The 14,953-nt window shown below is 43.7% G+C and overlaps 1 protein-coding gene across 3 annotated transcripts in view; it reads left to right on the top strand.

Moving 5' to 3' along the window:
- The window catches only part of Tspan5 (tetraspanin 5), a 164,972-nt gene that overhangs the window by 135,872 nt on the left and 14,147 nt on the right, over positions 1-14,953 (top strand). The gene's annotated exons all lie outside the window — the stretch shown is intronic.

Genomic DNA, 14,953 nt, shown 5'->3' with positions numbered 1-14,953 from the left:
TCAGGCAGGGCAAGTACTTGGAGCAAAAGATCCCTCTCCAGTAGTTGGGATGTGTGTGTGTGTGTGTGTGTGTGTGTGTGTGTGTGTGTGTGTGTGTGTTAGAATTTGTCTTAGGGTTTCTGTTGCTACAACAAAACACCACAACCAAAAAGCAAGTTGGGAAGGAAAGGATTTAATCAGCTTATGCTTCTACATTGCTGCTCATCTCCAAAGGAAGTTAAGACAGGATCTCACATAGGGCAGGAACCTGGAGGCAGGGAATGAGGCAGAGGCCATGGAGGGTGCTGCTTACCGGCTTGCTCCCCATGGCCTGCTTTAGAACCCAGGACCACCAGCCCGGGGATGGCATCACCCACAAAACGGTCTGGGCCCTCCCGGACTGATCACTAATTGAAAAAAATGCCTTACAGCTGGATCTCATGGAGGCGTTTCCTCGACTGAAACCCCTTCCTCTTTGATGATTCCTGCTTGTGTCAAGTAGACATACACAGCCAGCCAGTGCAGCATTCCTCTCAGATGCAGCTCCTGACGAAGTGGTTTCTCCTTGTTCTAACATAAGACTGATGTGGATGGTAGAGCTAAATGTTCATTGGATTCTTTCTCTGTGCCAGGTACTTAGCTCTCGTTCCCACTGATTTGATTTATTTCATCCTCATAATAACCTTATGGCATATGGTATAATTTCCCAGATGTGTAAATTGAGGCCTAGGCACGTGAGGTATCTTGCCTATGATCACATAGGTAGTAGAAACTGAGATACAAAACAAGTTTGTCAGATGAAAGGTAGTAGCAAGTGCTAATGAGGATGAGGCAAAAGGGAATCCCTGCATGGCGTTGGCAGAAATGTAAATTAGAGCAGCCGTTATGGAGAAAGGCGTAGGGGTTCCTCAAAAAAAAATGTAGGAGACAGGTGAAATGGTAGGTGCAAGTAATCCGAACACTTGCTAAGGCAGGAGGATCACACTGAGTTCAAGGCTGGCCTGGGCTGCACACCAAGTTTGAGGCCAACCTGAGCTACATACAAGACTGTTCCAAATGAAGAATTAAAAATAGAACTGTCGTGGCTGGGGTATGGTTCAGTGGGCACTGTGCTTGCTGTGCGTGTGCAACCACCTGAATTCAGATCTCCAGCTTCCGTGTAAGATCAGGACAAGGTGGCGCACATTTGTAACTCCAGCACTGGAGGTCAGAGGAAGATTCCAGGGTCTTGCTGGACAGCAGAGCCCAAATGGTAAACTCCGTGTTCAGTGAAGGACCCTGTTTCAAAACAAGCAAACAAACAAATAATGGAAAAGCAATTGAAGAAAAATTCTAGTGTCAACACTTGTCTTCTATATGCTCCCACACAGCAGGCAGACACACATACGTGTATACATATACTGCAAACATGTGTGCACGTGAGTGACACACACACATACATACAAAATCATCTGACGCAGTCCCCACATCTGGGTATAAATCCCAAGGAAGTGAAACCAGCATGTTGAAGAGGAACCCACCCTCTTCATTTCAGCACACTCAGAATAGGCAAGGAAACAAACAGCCCAAGTGTCCGTCAGCTGGTGCATGGGTAAAGAGAGCGTGGTACATGCGCACAGTGGAATACTACCCAGCCGCGGAGGGAAAGGGCCCTGTGATTTGTGATAGCATGGATGGGACTGGAGAATCATTTTGTTAGTGAAATAATCCATACGCCTAAAGGAAAAAAACAAAACAAAACTGCATGACCTCACATGGTACAAAAAGTTGATTTATAGAACCTGAGATCAGAACGACCCTCGATAATCAGAGGGGTGGGGAAGGCTGTGATGGGGAAAGACTGACCTGTGAGTTCGAGGTGTGAGTAAGGCGGTCTGGTGTGCCAGCACAGAGCACAGCAGTGACAGGGAGTGCACTGTGAGGGACTCAAGTGTTCTGATCGTGAAGACATGTTAGAGGTAGGTGTTTGCCTTGAATTAAACACTGCATTAATGCATCTGTCGACACATTCTATGGTATCCCATAAACACATGCAAACTTTATGTTTTTAATGTCTTGGCTCAAAAGCACAGATATTTTCTTATTTTTGAGACAAGGTCTCATGTAGCCCAGGCTAGCCTTGGATTCACTAAGCGGCTGAGGATGACCTTGAACTTCTAAAGCCTCCTACCCCCTAGGATTACGGGTGTGTGTGCTTCCATGGAACCCAGGGTTTCATTTATGCTAGGCAAGGACTCAGATGAGCCACATTCCAGCCCGGAAAGAAAATTTTGTAATCCAGCCGTTGTCTGGCTACCCTGCCTGTTGTGTTTATGATCACAGGCAAATTGCAAATTGAGTACTGTGTGCAAGAAGGTGGCTCTGGGACATTCTCTTGTCCGCTGTGGGAAGAGACTTTGCCGAAATGCTGGAACACAAATCTCTTTTTATACCTGTTTGTCTTCTGGTTCTGTTACACACCCCCTCAGCACGCCTTCCTTTCCACACACAGTCTTCTGAGCCCTGGCCCAGGACTTTGTGGATAATGGAACTCTGTTTTATGGGAGGTCTGTTTCTGTACTGCTCCAAACCGATACACCAAGAGCTGGTTGTCCAGTTTGGGCAATGGCCATCTGTGGAAAACACTCGCTGCTGTCCGCCTCTGTGACTGACTGAAGTGCACCTCGTGTTTACAGTAGCACTTTATATTATAAACGATTCGGTTCCTCCCCCCCCACTTGCCGGAGCAGCTGTAGTGTAGGCCAGATCGCAGGACGAGTATGAGACATGCTTATGCTCATCTAGATCAGCTCTTATTACTATAATCTCAATAATGGCTTCATAACCTATGTTTAGGAGTACCTCCGCTGTTTTATTACCATCCCAGCCTCTTCGTCTCGCTCCTCTTTCTGTGTCTGCTCCCCAGTGTTATTCAGAATCTCCCGTCCAGGTCATGCTGTATGAAGATAAGTACACGTGGCCAGTCGCCCCATGGCTCACTACTCTTTAGACTCCGCATCTCAGGGTGGTGGTTTCTGACTTCCTTCGAGGTCAGCACCTTTGGCATCATCAACCCTAGGTCTCTGCAGCATGCAGGTAGGAGAAGGATAAGAACTTGTGACATAACTAGTGCTAGGCCGTGTGTGTGCTCCTAATATCAGTTCTGGCCATGAAGGACAGTTACCAGAGGATGGTCTGCTCCTTTTTTTTTTTTTTTAATTTCAAAATTTTGAAGTTGATGTTTAAACTCCAAAGCCAAACATTTAACAACTTTACATGCCAAATTAGGACTTAAGCCGTGTTAGGTGTTACTGTCAGTAATGATAACCCCCCCCCCCCCGGTTCCACCTAGAATTGCTCATCTTGTCAGTAATGCTGAGAGGAAAGTGAGTCCTCATGAATGAGACTGGAGCAGCCTTAATTGCCATTGACTTGAAATGTTGGCTAGCCAGAAGTGATCAGTTGAAATCTAGTACTTCCTTCTACCCCGTGTCTAGTGTCTGATGCCCCTAAACAATACTCCCATCTTCCCAGCATGTAGAGTAGGCTTTAGTTTTAGACATGTATGTGCTTCCCCGCAAATTTTCAGGAGCATCAAAGCAGGACTCCTTGGGTCCAGATGAAAACCAGGATAGAACTTTCTCTTTTAATCCTTGTTGGGGTTTTTTTTTTTCTTCTTCTTGATGTTTTGTTTTGTGTTTTGAGACAGTCTTGTGTGGCCTGGCCTTGAACTCATGATGTAGCTAAGGATGACCTTGAATTTCCAATCTTTGCACTTCCATCACAAAGTGCTGGGATCACAGGCTTGCACCTTCATGCCCTGTGAGTGGAGAGCTCTGACAACTCCCAACAGGCTGTCTTCCAAAGATCCTAAGTGACAGGCGGACTCAGGTCTCTCTGTACGGAGGCATCTGTAATGCAGACAGGATTTCCCCTTTCCTGCTCTTGTGTTTTTCTTAAGCACTGACTTTGTATTTCTGCATGTGTTAAAAAGCCTGACACATGGTTGCATATGGCTACCTGGTTTTGGGGAGCGCGGGTTCACAGCTTCAGTCCCCAGAGAGAAAAGTCTGGTGGCGAATGGCTGCACTCCAGCAGGGATTCTTGAGGTTTCTCTACTCCCTGGGGCAGGACAGGGTTCTTGAGAAGCTGAGGAGCATTGACCAGACGTGAAGAGGAGTCCTCATTGAAGAGGGTGGTTCCACGGGTTTCCGGTAACCAGCCAGGTGTCTGCTATTTTCTTCTCACAGGATCCTAAGGGTTTGCTGCAAATCTGAGCACCTATTTTACACTTGGCTGACTTAACTGTGACCTTAGAATTTTGCTCCTTCAGCTTGAATTAGAATTATTCTTCTGCAGGCACGTACTAGTTAGTTACTTGTTCCGAATTTGTCATATTGAGCTTCACGGAATTAAAAGTCCAGTCAGAGACCCTTACGGTTGTGGCACCAGAAAAATGATGCCTTGGCTCCCTGTCACTTTTGTAATCCAAAATTATTGTTCCCAGGAGTATACGCAGTTTGTTTTGAAGTTCTGTGTAATTAGAAATAGACCAGGTCTCTGAAGCACGCGCGTGCTGCACACTACAGGGATGGGAACCACAGCCTGCTTGCCCGCCACGTGTAGGATCCTAAACTCGCTCCAGGTGACAGTGAGCGTTCTTGATACACGGTATTCTTGAGAATCCTGACAGGGGATGCGCTGTATTCTCCCCACAAAGAGTTATTAACTGTGTGAGGTGAAATGCCTAGTGTCCAGTTTAGGCTTTCTAACACCCACATTTCAGAAACGTTCAGCTTATTTTTTATTTGCTGTCTATGTTTTGGGAACAGTCTCCACCCCACCTCCAACTCCGTGTGTGTGTGTGTGTGTGTGTGTGTGTGTGTTTGTGTGTGTGTCCCAGGCTGGCTTCAGAGTCTCTAGCCCAGGCTGGTCTCCAACTTGAGACCCCATGCTTTCACCATGACTGCTGGAATTATAGGTATGTGGCACCACAGTGACATCTGTTACTCTGTTATAAAAAGGGTTTTTTTTTTTGGTGGTTTTATTTTGTTTGTTTGTTTGTATTCTGGGGAAAAAAAAGTCTGAATTAATTTACAACTTAGGACAACCTGGGCGTGTTCGGAACCCATCAGAAGTAAAGTCCACAGGGGTCCTCCCCGTGCTGTGGAGAGCCCCTGCCCCCAGCACTCAGTGGTACCTGTCTCCAGCACTGTCTTTTGCTGAACTTGGAAATTAGATAAGGAAAGGCCCCCAAATTATCATCGTTTCCATAGAAACAGTTGAAAGCCTCTCAATTAAAAGTGTCCCTGCAGGCGAGGGAGAGTATTCAAATGAGTTTCTCTGAGCAGCCAAGTTATCCTCAAAGTACAGCCTGAGAGGACAAAAGAGACCTGAGTCTGCCAGTACTCTAGTTAGGATCACTGTTGTTTTGCCATTCAGAGAAGAATTTTACCTTGATGTTTCATTTGTAGCATGTTTGTTGGCTTTGGCAGAGCCACTGGATAGTTGTCCTGTTATCTGCTAAGCCTTTTTGTGTTCACTTATGGGTCACGGAAATGTTTGGGGATGATCCCAGCGTTGCTCACGCTTGAACATGAGTCACAGATAAAAAGCCCTTTTTTTTTTTTTTTTTTTTTTTTTTTTAAATTGATGAACTCCCGGAAGAATCCTAGGTTAGAAAGAGCCTGTGGGTCATTAAGTATTAACTTCCCGTCAATATGGGAGTCCTTCCTAGAATATAGTAACAGAGGTTGCTCACAGTATACTTTTAAAAAAAGATTTGTTTATTTTATATGTATGAGTGTTTTGCATGCATGTATGTTGGCCACATGCATGCCTGGTGCCCTCAGAAGTCAGAAGAGGGAGCTAGATTCCCTGAAACTGGAATTAGAGATGATTGTGGAGCGTCATGTGCTGAGTCCTCTGCAAAAACAGCGAGTGCTCTTAGCCGCCAAGCCATCTCTGCAGGGCCGTCAGGCTGTACTTTAAGGAAGGCATTCAGTGTCCATTGCCAGAGGCTGCCAAGTTCCAAATGGCTATTTAGGCCAGAACTTAGCTGGATGTGGTGGTGCACACACTGAAAACTGCAGCACCCAGGCAGCGGAAGCAGGAGCAGCAAGAGTTGAAGCCTGCCTGGAACACATATAGAAACATGTGGGCTGGGCACAGGGTAGGGGCTCCACCTTAGAGAAAGAGAAATTGAAGCTGCGTGGACAGGGAAAGAAGGAGAGGAAAAGAGATAACAAAAACTGTGATGAATCTTGTTTGATTATACGTTTATTTCCTTTTTCATGGTAAGGGGCTGGAGAGATGGCTGAGTGGCTAAGAGCACTTGTTGCTCTCCCAGAGGACCTGTGTTCACTTCCCAGCATCAACATGATGGCTCACAATCACTTGTAACTCCAGTCGTGGCGATCCGACGATATTCTGACTTCAGTGGGCAGTGGGTATACTTGTGGTACCACATTTGCAGGCAAAACACTCGTGTATAAATCTAATTTTTAAACTAAAATCAAGGAAAGGCAATAATTGTATACTTGTCAAGCCAGGTGAGATTTCTCTTTGGAGGTGGGCAGTGGAGACTACAAACCCAGGGCCAAGCCAGCACCAGGTGGTTACCTAGAAAAGCTAGTCGCAGCCACATCCTCCTGTACCCAGTGCTAGGGGGCCAAGATGGCATAACCTTAGGGCTTGAAGGCCAGCCAGTCTAGCTGAATCTGTGAGCCCCATGTTCAGAGAGACAGTTCTCAAACACCAAGGCGGAGCTTCGTCAACACTCTGGTCCACAAACACAGGTACACACTCATCCACACAGTACCACAAACACACACACACCACACACACACACACACACACACACACAAGCATCTATTTCTTACTCCCAAGAAACATACCTTACCATCAAAGACAAAACCTTGGGCTGAAAGGTTTTTTAAGCCTATGGAAAGAAAGCAGAAAGAAAGCAGGGGTTGTTGCACTAACATCTGACAAAATAGACCAATTAGTTGGAAGATATAAAGTCACTCAGATTAAAAGGAAGTCACAATTTGAAACGTGTATGCACCAGACATGTGTGTTTCTAGTTTCATAAAATAAACACTGTTGGATGCAAAGACAGATTGACTCCGACACCATAATAGTAATCTCAGCACTCTCACCAACAGGCAGTCCAATAAAACCCAACAAAATATATGTACATTTAGAAATTAGATTTGAGGGGCTAGAAAGATGGCTCAGTAGTTAAGAGCACTAGCTGTGCTTCCAGAAGACCTAGGTTCAATTTCCAGGACCCTCGTGGCAGCTCACAACTGTAACTCCATTTCCAGGGTATCTGATCCCCTCCTTCTGTCCTCTCTGAGTACCAGGAGTGAATGTGGAACACAGACATACATTCAAACAAAACACCCATACACATCAAAATAAATTTAGAAGTTATTTTAAAAGAAGAAGAAATCAGATCTCAAACAAATAGCTTTAATGATGCATGTTAGGGCCTTGAAAAAACAAGAACAAGCCAAACATAAAACCAGTAGATGGAAAGAAATAATCAAGATCAGGGCAGAAATTAATGTAATGAAACCCTAAAATTCCAAAGAATTAATGAAGCAGTTCTTTAGAAAAATAAACAAGATTTTTAGCCAAGCTAACTTTTAGCCAAGCTAACTGGAAGAAAGTTGACGCAAATTAATAAAATTAAAGAGAAAAAGGAAGGCACTATAACAGAAACCAATGAAAGCCAGAAAATCATTAGGACCTATCCTTAAAACTTTCAGAAATTGATTTCTAGACTCATACAACCTATCAAAACTAAACCAAGATTAGATAAATAACTTAGATCTATTTTTAAAAATATTCAAGCAGCAATAATAATTGTAATAACAATTAATAACTATGAACTAAAATAAAGACCAGGTGCAGATGGGTTTATGTTGACTCTGCCAGCCCTTTAAATAAGAACACTAATGATTCCCAAATTATTCCATAACATAGAGGAGGAGGGAACACTGTCATTCAATGAAGTCTCATTATTCTGATACCAAAGCCCAATAAATACAGTAACAACAAAAAAGAAAGACTAATCTCCTTGGTGGACAATGAATATTCTCAGTGAAGTACTTGCAAACCAAATTTAAGCACACATCAAAAAGATCATCCACCATGATCAAGTTGGCTACATTTGAGAGATGTAAGCATGGGTGACCGTACATAAATCAGTTAAAGTAATCATTCCATGCATGGCCTCAAGGACGGACGTCACACGATCATCACAATAGAGGCAGATAGGCAGAGCCCACCATCCTGTCACGATGAAAGCCCTCGAGGGGGCTAGAAAGAGGCCTCAGTGCTCTAGGGACTGTACTGCTCTTGCAGAAGAAAAGCTTAGTTCCTAGCACCCATATCAGGCTTGCTGCCTTTAACTCCAGTTCCAGGAGAACGACATGACTGGCCTCCGTGGGGTACCTGCACTCACTTGTATGCACATGCTTGCACATGTACGCATACACACAACTTAAAACAACAAAAATAAATTCAAATAAAGTTCTTAAGGAACTCGACAGAAGGGACATAGCCCAACACAATGAAGGCTGTATGTGATAAACCTATAGCCGGCATTGTGCTCAGTGGACAAAAGCTGAATGTATTTCCACTGAAGTCGAGAAGACAGGAGCATCTGTCTTCTCCATTTCAGCATGTGGGAGTGTGTGCACATGCATGTGTGGTACACCTATGTGTGTGCAGAGGCTGAAGTTGCCTTTATTTTCCAGGAAGGGTACCCCACTGAGCTTGCAGCTTATCCTTGCAGCTAACCTGACTACCAAACAGGGATCTACTTGTTCTCGTCCCCACCGCCTCCCTGGAATTAGAGTCCCGTCCCTCTGCATCCGGGTTGCGTGTGCATGAGAGAGCTTGGATTCTTATGCTTGCATAGCAGGCATTTTACTGAGCCATCTCCTCAGACTCCCCTCCCCGCAATACTTTTCTCAGTCTGATTACAATACTTGGAAGTCTTAGCTAGAGCTATGAAATAGGGAAATAAAAGAGATGCGAGCAGGAAATCAGTTTCCTTATCTGCAGCTGGTACACTCTTGCATGAGAGACTGAGAACTCCACCAGGACAGTCAGAGCTGATAATCACTTTTATTAAAGTAACGGAACACAAAAATAAATAAATAAGTTCACATACAAAATTGGTAGGCCTCCTCTGTACCAATAACAAACATACTGAGAAAGTAAACATGGAAACAGCCCCATTCACAATCTGGGAGAGAAGCACCTTGGAATAAACCTAACAAGGCAGTGAAAGACCTCTATGACGGAAACTCTCTAACCCTGAAGGAGGTTGAAAAGGCCTCCCATGCTCATGGATTGGAAAATTTAATATTGTGAAAATGACTATGCTACTGGAAGCAGTCTACAAATTCAGTTCAATACCTGTCAAAATCCCGATGTCGTTATTTCACAGAAAGAGGAGAAAAATTTTAAATTCATTCATATGGAAGCACAAGAGACCCCAGACAGACAAAGCAATCCTAAGAAGAAAGGAACGATTTCAAGTTGGTTCATAGCTTCTTTCGGGGACTTCAGAGCTGAAGTAACAAAAGGGTGTGGCGCTGGCACGAAAATCGACGCCTAGGTCAAAGAGGGTAGAGGACTCAGCGGGGAACACATGCGACTGGAGCTGCCTGAAATGTGATTTTGGTAATACACAATGGAGAAAAAGAGTTGGATTCTTTTTCGTTTCCTTTTTGTTTGTTTGTTTGTTTGTTTTTGTTTTTTAACAAATGATGGTGGGAAAACTGGATCTTCACATGTGGAAGAGTGAGGCAAAAGTCAACTCAGATGGATCCAAGACCTTAACATAAGCCCCCAAAACTCTGAAGCCATTCGGGAAGACATTTCTAGGTGTTGGCACAGGGGCGAAAGAGGCGGCTTGCCTGTGAAGAGCTTGCTGATCTTCCAGAGGATGGAGCTTAGCGCCCAGCACCCACATTTGGCAGCTCACATGTAACTCCAGCTCTGGGGCCTCTGACAGCTCTTCTGGCCTCCTCAGACACCTGCACACAGGTGTTCACGGACACACATGTGAATTTAAAGATCTTGAAAAATACATATATTGACATCAGCAAGGGCTTTCTGAATTAGACTCAGAAAGCAGTTGACAGTTGGGATTTCAGGAAGTGAAAATACTCTGCACAGCGAAGGAAACAGAGTGAAAGAAGCAGAGTGAAGACAGGATTAATATCTAGAATATACAAAGAAATTTTTTAAAAAAAGCCAAATGAACCAAACAATACGTGGGCTATTGAGTAGACTGCTATCAAAAGAGGAAATGCAGAGGGCTAATAAATGTTCAGACCTGTTCAACTGGCCACCAGAGAAATGCAGGTAACAACTGCCCTGAGATCCCATGTCACCCATCACAATAGCAGCCGTTAAGACAGCAGCATCAGACAGTGGTTTGGATGTGAACAAAAGAGAACCCAAATGCACCCAAATGCACGGGTGAGATATGAACTGTGGAAATCAGTGTGGAGTTTCCTCAAAAGACAGAAAAGAAGTAGACCCACCATATGACCCAGCTGTGTGCCGCTGGAAGACCCCAACCACCACAGACAGAGACACTTGCACGTCAGTGTTTGTCACACTCCATAACTAAGTCATGGAGCCAAGTGTCCACCAGCGTAGAAACAAAATGCGGCGTGTACACACAATGGCTTGCTTTCGGCGGTGAAGAAGAATGAAGTTGTCGTTTTCAGGAAATGAATGGTGGAGATCATCATGATAAGCCAATGAAGTTGTCCTCAGGATGACAAATTCCAGTGACTTCTCTCACTTATGGGTACCAGACATTATATTTACATAAAGTCATGTGTGTACAGATGAGGGGAGATTAACGGTGAAAAGTGTCTAGGGCTAGAGGGATGGTGGAGAGCCAGGAAGAAGAGGGTAGCAGGATTGGGGGCAGGAATTCTGTTCAAGGGATACTGTATAGTTACATACTTGCCTTATGTAACCAAATACAATTAAAACAAAACAAAACTAATGGGGCTGGGGAGAGAGCTTAGTCAGTAGGATGCTTGGTGGACGAGTGTAAGGACCTCAGCATTGCGTCCTCAGCATCCATTTAAAAAGCAGGTTGTGGTGGCTCCTGTTTGTAGTTCACGGCTGGGGAGGCAGAGACAAACGGAATCCTGGGGCCTCTTGCCCAGACAAGCTAGGCTAATTAGCGAGTCCCAAGCTCCGGTGAGAAACCCTGTCTCAAAAAGATAAATAAAATTTAAAAATAAACTAAGAGGATGGCACTTCCCTCTCTTCAGCTGCCTCCGGTGTCTATTCTGTTTGCACTTCTGAATGAGAATTAAGCATCCTCCCTAGGGTCCTCCTTATTTTTAGCTTCTCTAGGTCTATGGATTGAGGTATGGTCATCCTGTATTATATGTCTATATGTCTATATGTTATATCCGCTTATAAGTGAGTATATACCATGTGTGTCTTTCTGCTTCTGGGATACCTCACTCAGGATGATCTTTTTCTAGTCCCATTTGCCTGCAAATTTCATGATTTCCTTGCTTTTAATAGCTGAGTAGTTTTCCATTGTGTAAATGTAGCACAATTTCTGTATCCATTCTTTGGTTGAGGGACATCTAGGTTGTTTCTAGATTCTGACTATTATGAATAAAGCTGCTTTGAACATAGTTGAGCAAATGTCCTTCTTGTATGGTGGAGCATCTTTCAGGTATATGCCCAGGGGTAGAATAGCTGGATCTTGAGGTAGCACTATTCCCAATTTTCTGAGAAAGTGCCAGATTGATTTTCAAAGTGGTTGTAAAAGTTTGCAATCCCACCAACAATGAGGAGGGCCCCCCTTTCTCCACATCCTCACTAGCATGTGTTGTCATTTGAGTTTTTGATCTTAAGGGGCTGGAAAGATGGCTCAGTAGTTAAGAGTTTTTGATCTTAGCCATTCTGATGGGTGTAAGGTGAAATTTCAGGGTTGTTTTGATTTGCATCTCCCTGATGACTAAGGACGTTGAACATTTCTTTAAGAGTTTCTCTGCCATTTGCTATTCCTCTATTGAGAATTCTTTGTTTAGCCTGTACTCCATTTTTTAATTGGATCATTTGGTTTGTTGGAGTTTAATTTCTTGAGTTCTTTATATATTTTGGATATTAGGCCTCTGTCAGATGTAAGGTTGGTAAAGATCTTTTCCCAGTCTGTAGGCTGTCATTTTGTTGTGTTGACAGCATCTTTTACTTTACAGAAGCTTTTCAGTTTCATGACGTCCCATTTATTAATCTTAGAGCCTGAGCTGGTGTTCTGTTCAGGAAGTTGTCTCCTGTGCCAGTGAGTTCAAGGCTCTTCCCCACTTTTTCTTCTAGTAGACTTAGTGTGTCTGGTTTTATGTTGAGGTCTTTGATCTACTTGGACTTTAGTTTAATGCAGAGTGATAAATATGGATCTATTTTTATTTTTCTACATGTAGACAGCCAGTTAGACCTGCACCATTTGTTAAAGATGCTATTATTTTTTCATTGTATAGTTGCAATAAATTAAAAAAATGTGTTGGGCTATATAATGTTTATTATTAGCCCTAAGATTATCATGGCAGTACTTTTTAACCTGCTATCACAAATAATAAGACTCAGACACCTGTTAGATTTTATAATTGCCTTAATTATCTTGGGATGGGCAGATATTTCACCTACACTGGCCCAGTAACCCCACCATCCATCTCTCAGCCCCCATCCAATGCCGTCCATCTTAATCCTTCTCATCTGATCTGCCATTCATTGGTAATCCCATGGTATTTGCTTGTATTCTTCATTTGGGCCTTTTCATTCCATTCTTGGAGTCCTTCCTCCTGGCCTGTGTGTGTTTTTTCTCCACACTAATCCATTTTGGCATCCTCCTTTCTTCTCTCTTCCTGACTCTTTGTCTCCCATGATTTTCCTGTCCTCCAAAGCCCGGGAATCTTAGCCACACCTACCCCATTCTGCCCTGCCCAAGTATAGGCCATTTAATCAACCAGTCAGGTATGTCTTAGGCAGGTTTACAAAACAAGGATAGGTGTAATCAGATCTTGAGGGCCATTAACAGATATCAGACCAACCTCCAACATATGGTTTTGGCTCCTTTGTCAAAAACCAAGAGTCCATAGATTTTGTAGGTTTCTTTCAGGGTCTTCAATTCGATTTCACTGATCCACCAGTCTGTTTCTATGCCAGTACCATGCAGTTTTTATTGCTGTTGCTCTATAGTACAACTTGAGATCAGGGATGGAGATACCTCCTAAAGCTCTTTTATTGTACAGGAATGCTTTTAGCTATTCTAGGTTTTCTGTTTTTTCCATGTGACGTTTAGAATTGTTCTTTCAAGGTTTGTAAAGAATTGTGTTGGTATTTTGATGGAAATTACACTGAATCTGTAGATAGGTTTTGGTAGGATGGCCAATTTTACCATGTTAATCCTACCGATCCATGAGATGGAAGGAAGATCGCTCCATCTTCTGATACCTTCTTCAATTTCTTTCTTCAGAGACTTGAAGTTTTTTTTTTCATATACAAGTCTTTCTCTTGCTTGGTTAGAGTTACACCAAGATACTTTTTGTTTTTGTGGCTACTGTGATGGGTGTAGTTCCCCTAATTTCTTTCTCAGTCCGTTTGTCTTTTGTATACAGGAAGGCTACTGATTTTTTTCAAAGTTAGTTTTGTATCCAGCCACTTTGCTGAAGGTGTTTATCATCTGTAAGAGTGATAAACACGGGAAACCTGGGAAACACGGACACTGGTGTTTGGGGGTCCACAGTTTGGTCTGTTGGTCACTATGCAGTCACTGCTACCCTACTGATCAGACACAATGAGCACTTGGCGCCACCATCTTGGATCCGTCTCCTGTAAATGCTTGCTAACTTTAAAGCTGCTGAGAAGGAATGGCAGATATCCAAGGTGATATTATGGTAGTTACTTCAATCTGACCATCCCACACTATAGGCCCTGATTGAAACTTTGCCCTGTACCTCCAAAGTAACATGTGCAATTACTGTGTATCCATTTAAAATATTTGATTAAAAAATTGTGAGGAAAAAAAGAACATGTTTTTCTCTCCTCTGCAACTCTGCTTCTTTGTCTTTCAAACCAAGCAAATCAAGTCTACTTCTCCAATAGTGAACTTTTCAGATTGCACCATGTGCACTCAAAGCCTGCTTAGCACGGACAGACCGTGAGGACTTTAACACCTGTGGCACGCTGAATGGCTGGCCTCCTTCCAGCCCTGGGCCTTGACATCCCTGCCTACATTCTAGTTGACTTCTCTGGCAACATTTTTTTTCTACATCATTTGTGTAAGTGCAGATTTGTTTTGGTGTTTCTGTGTTTTCAGTCTGGATCCCCGCCCCGATCCCCCAGGGGTAAATGTACAAGTTCTAAACTGAAACACAAAACTGGAGCTAGCCATGGGCCTGTGCAGCCCCCTGCTGGGTGCAGCTGCCATGCCAGGTCCTGGGCATGCACCCTTAACCCCCCTCTGCTTTGAAACTGCCTGGCATTCCCTTGTGACTTTTTAAGCCCTCTGCCATATTTGCTAAGTTAAAGCTTTATCGTTTAGTGGTGTAGCTTTTCTTCAAGCACATTCTGTTGTCTTCAAGTAGACATTCCTAAGAAGAAACAACTCAAAAGCTCTAACGTGCTGTTCCCCAAATGTCTCAACAACTTTCAAGTGGATTGAAAGTTAAAACACTCTGGTTTGATTGGCACTGCCTGGGAAACACACGGAGGCAAGTGCGTGATCAGGAAGTGCTGAGATAGACATCTGCTCTAGTTCTAAAATAACCCATGACCTTCAGCCCATCACCAAACCGCTCCAGCTTACGTTTTCATCATCCAAAATCAGATCCATCAGCCCTGCGTCAGGTCAGTGGCAGGGCTGCGTAAACAGATATTGAATATCTGTTTTAGATTGCACGGCAAACCATGCCACAATTGTCTGGAGGTA

The sequence above is a fragment of the Meriones unguiculatus genome, chromosome 10 (assembly GCF_030254825.1).
Source record: "Meriones unguiculatus strain TT.TT164.6M chromosome 10, Bangor_MerUng_6.1, whole genome shotgun sequence".
NCBI lineage: Eukaryota > Metazoa > Chordata > Mammalia > Rodentia > Muridae > Meriones > Meriones unguiculatus.
This window is presented reverse-complemented; position numbering and strand designations above follow the sequence as displayed.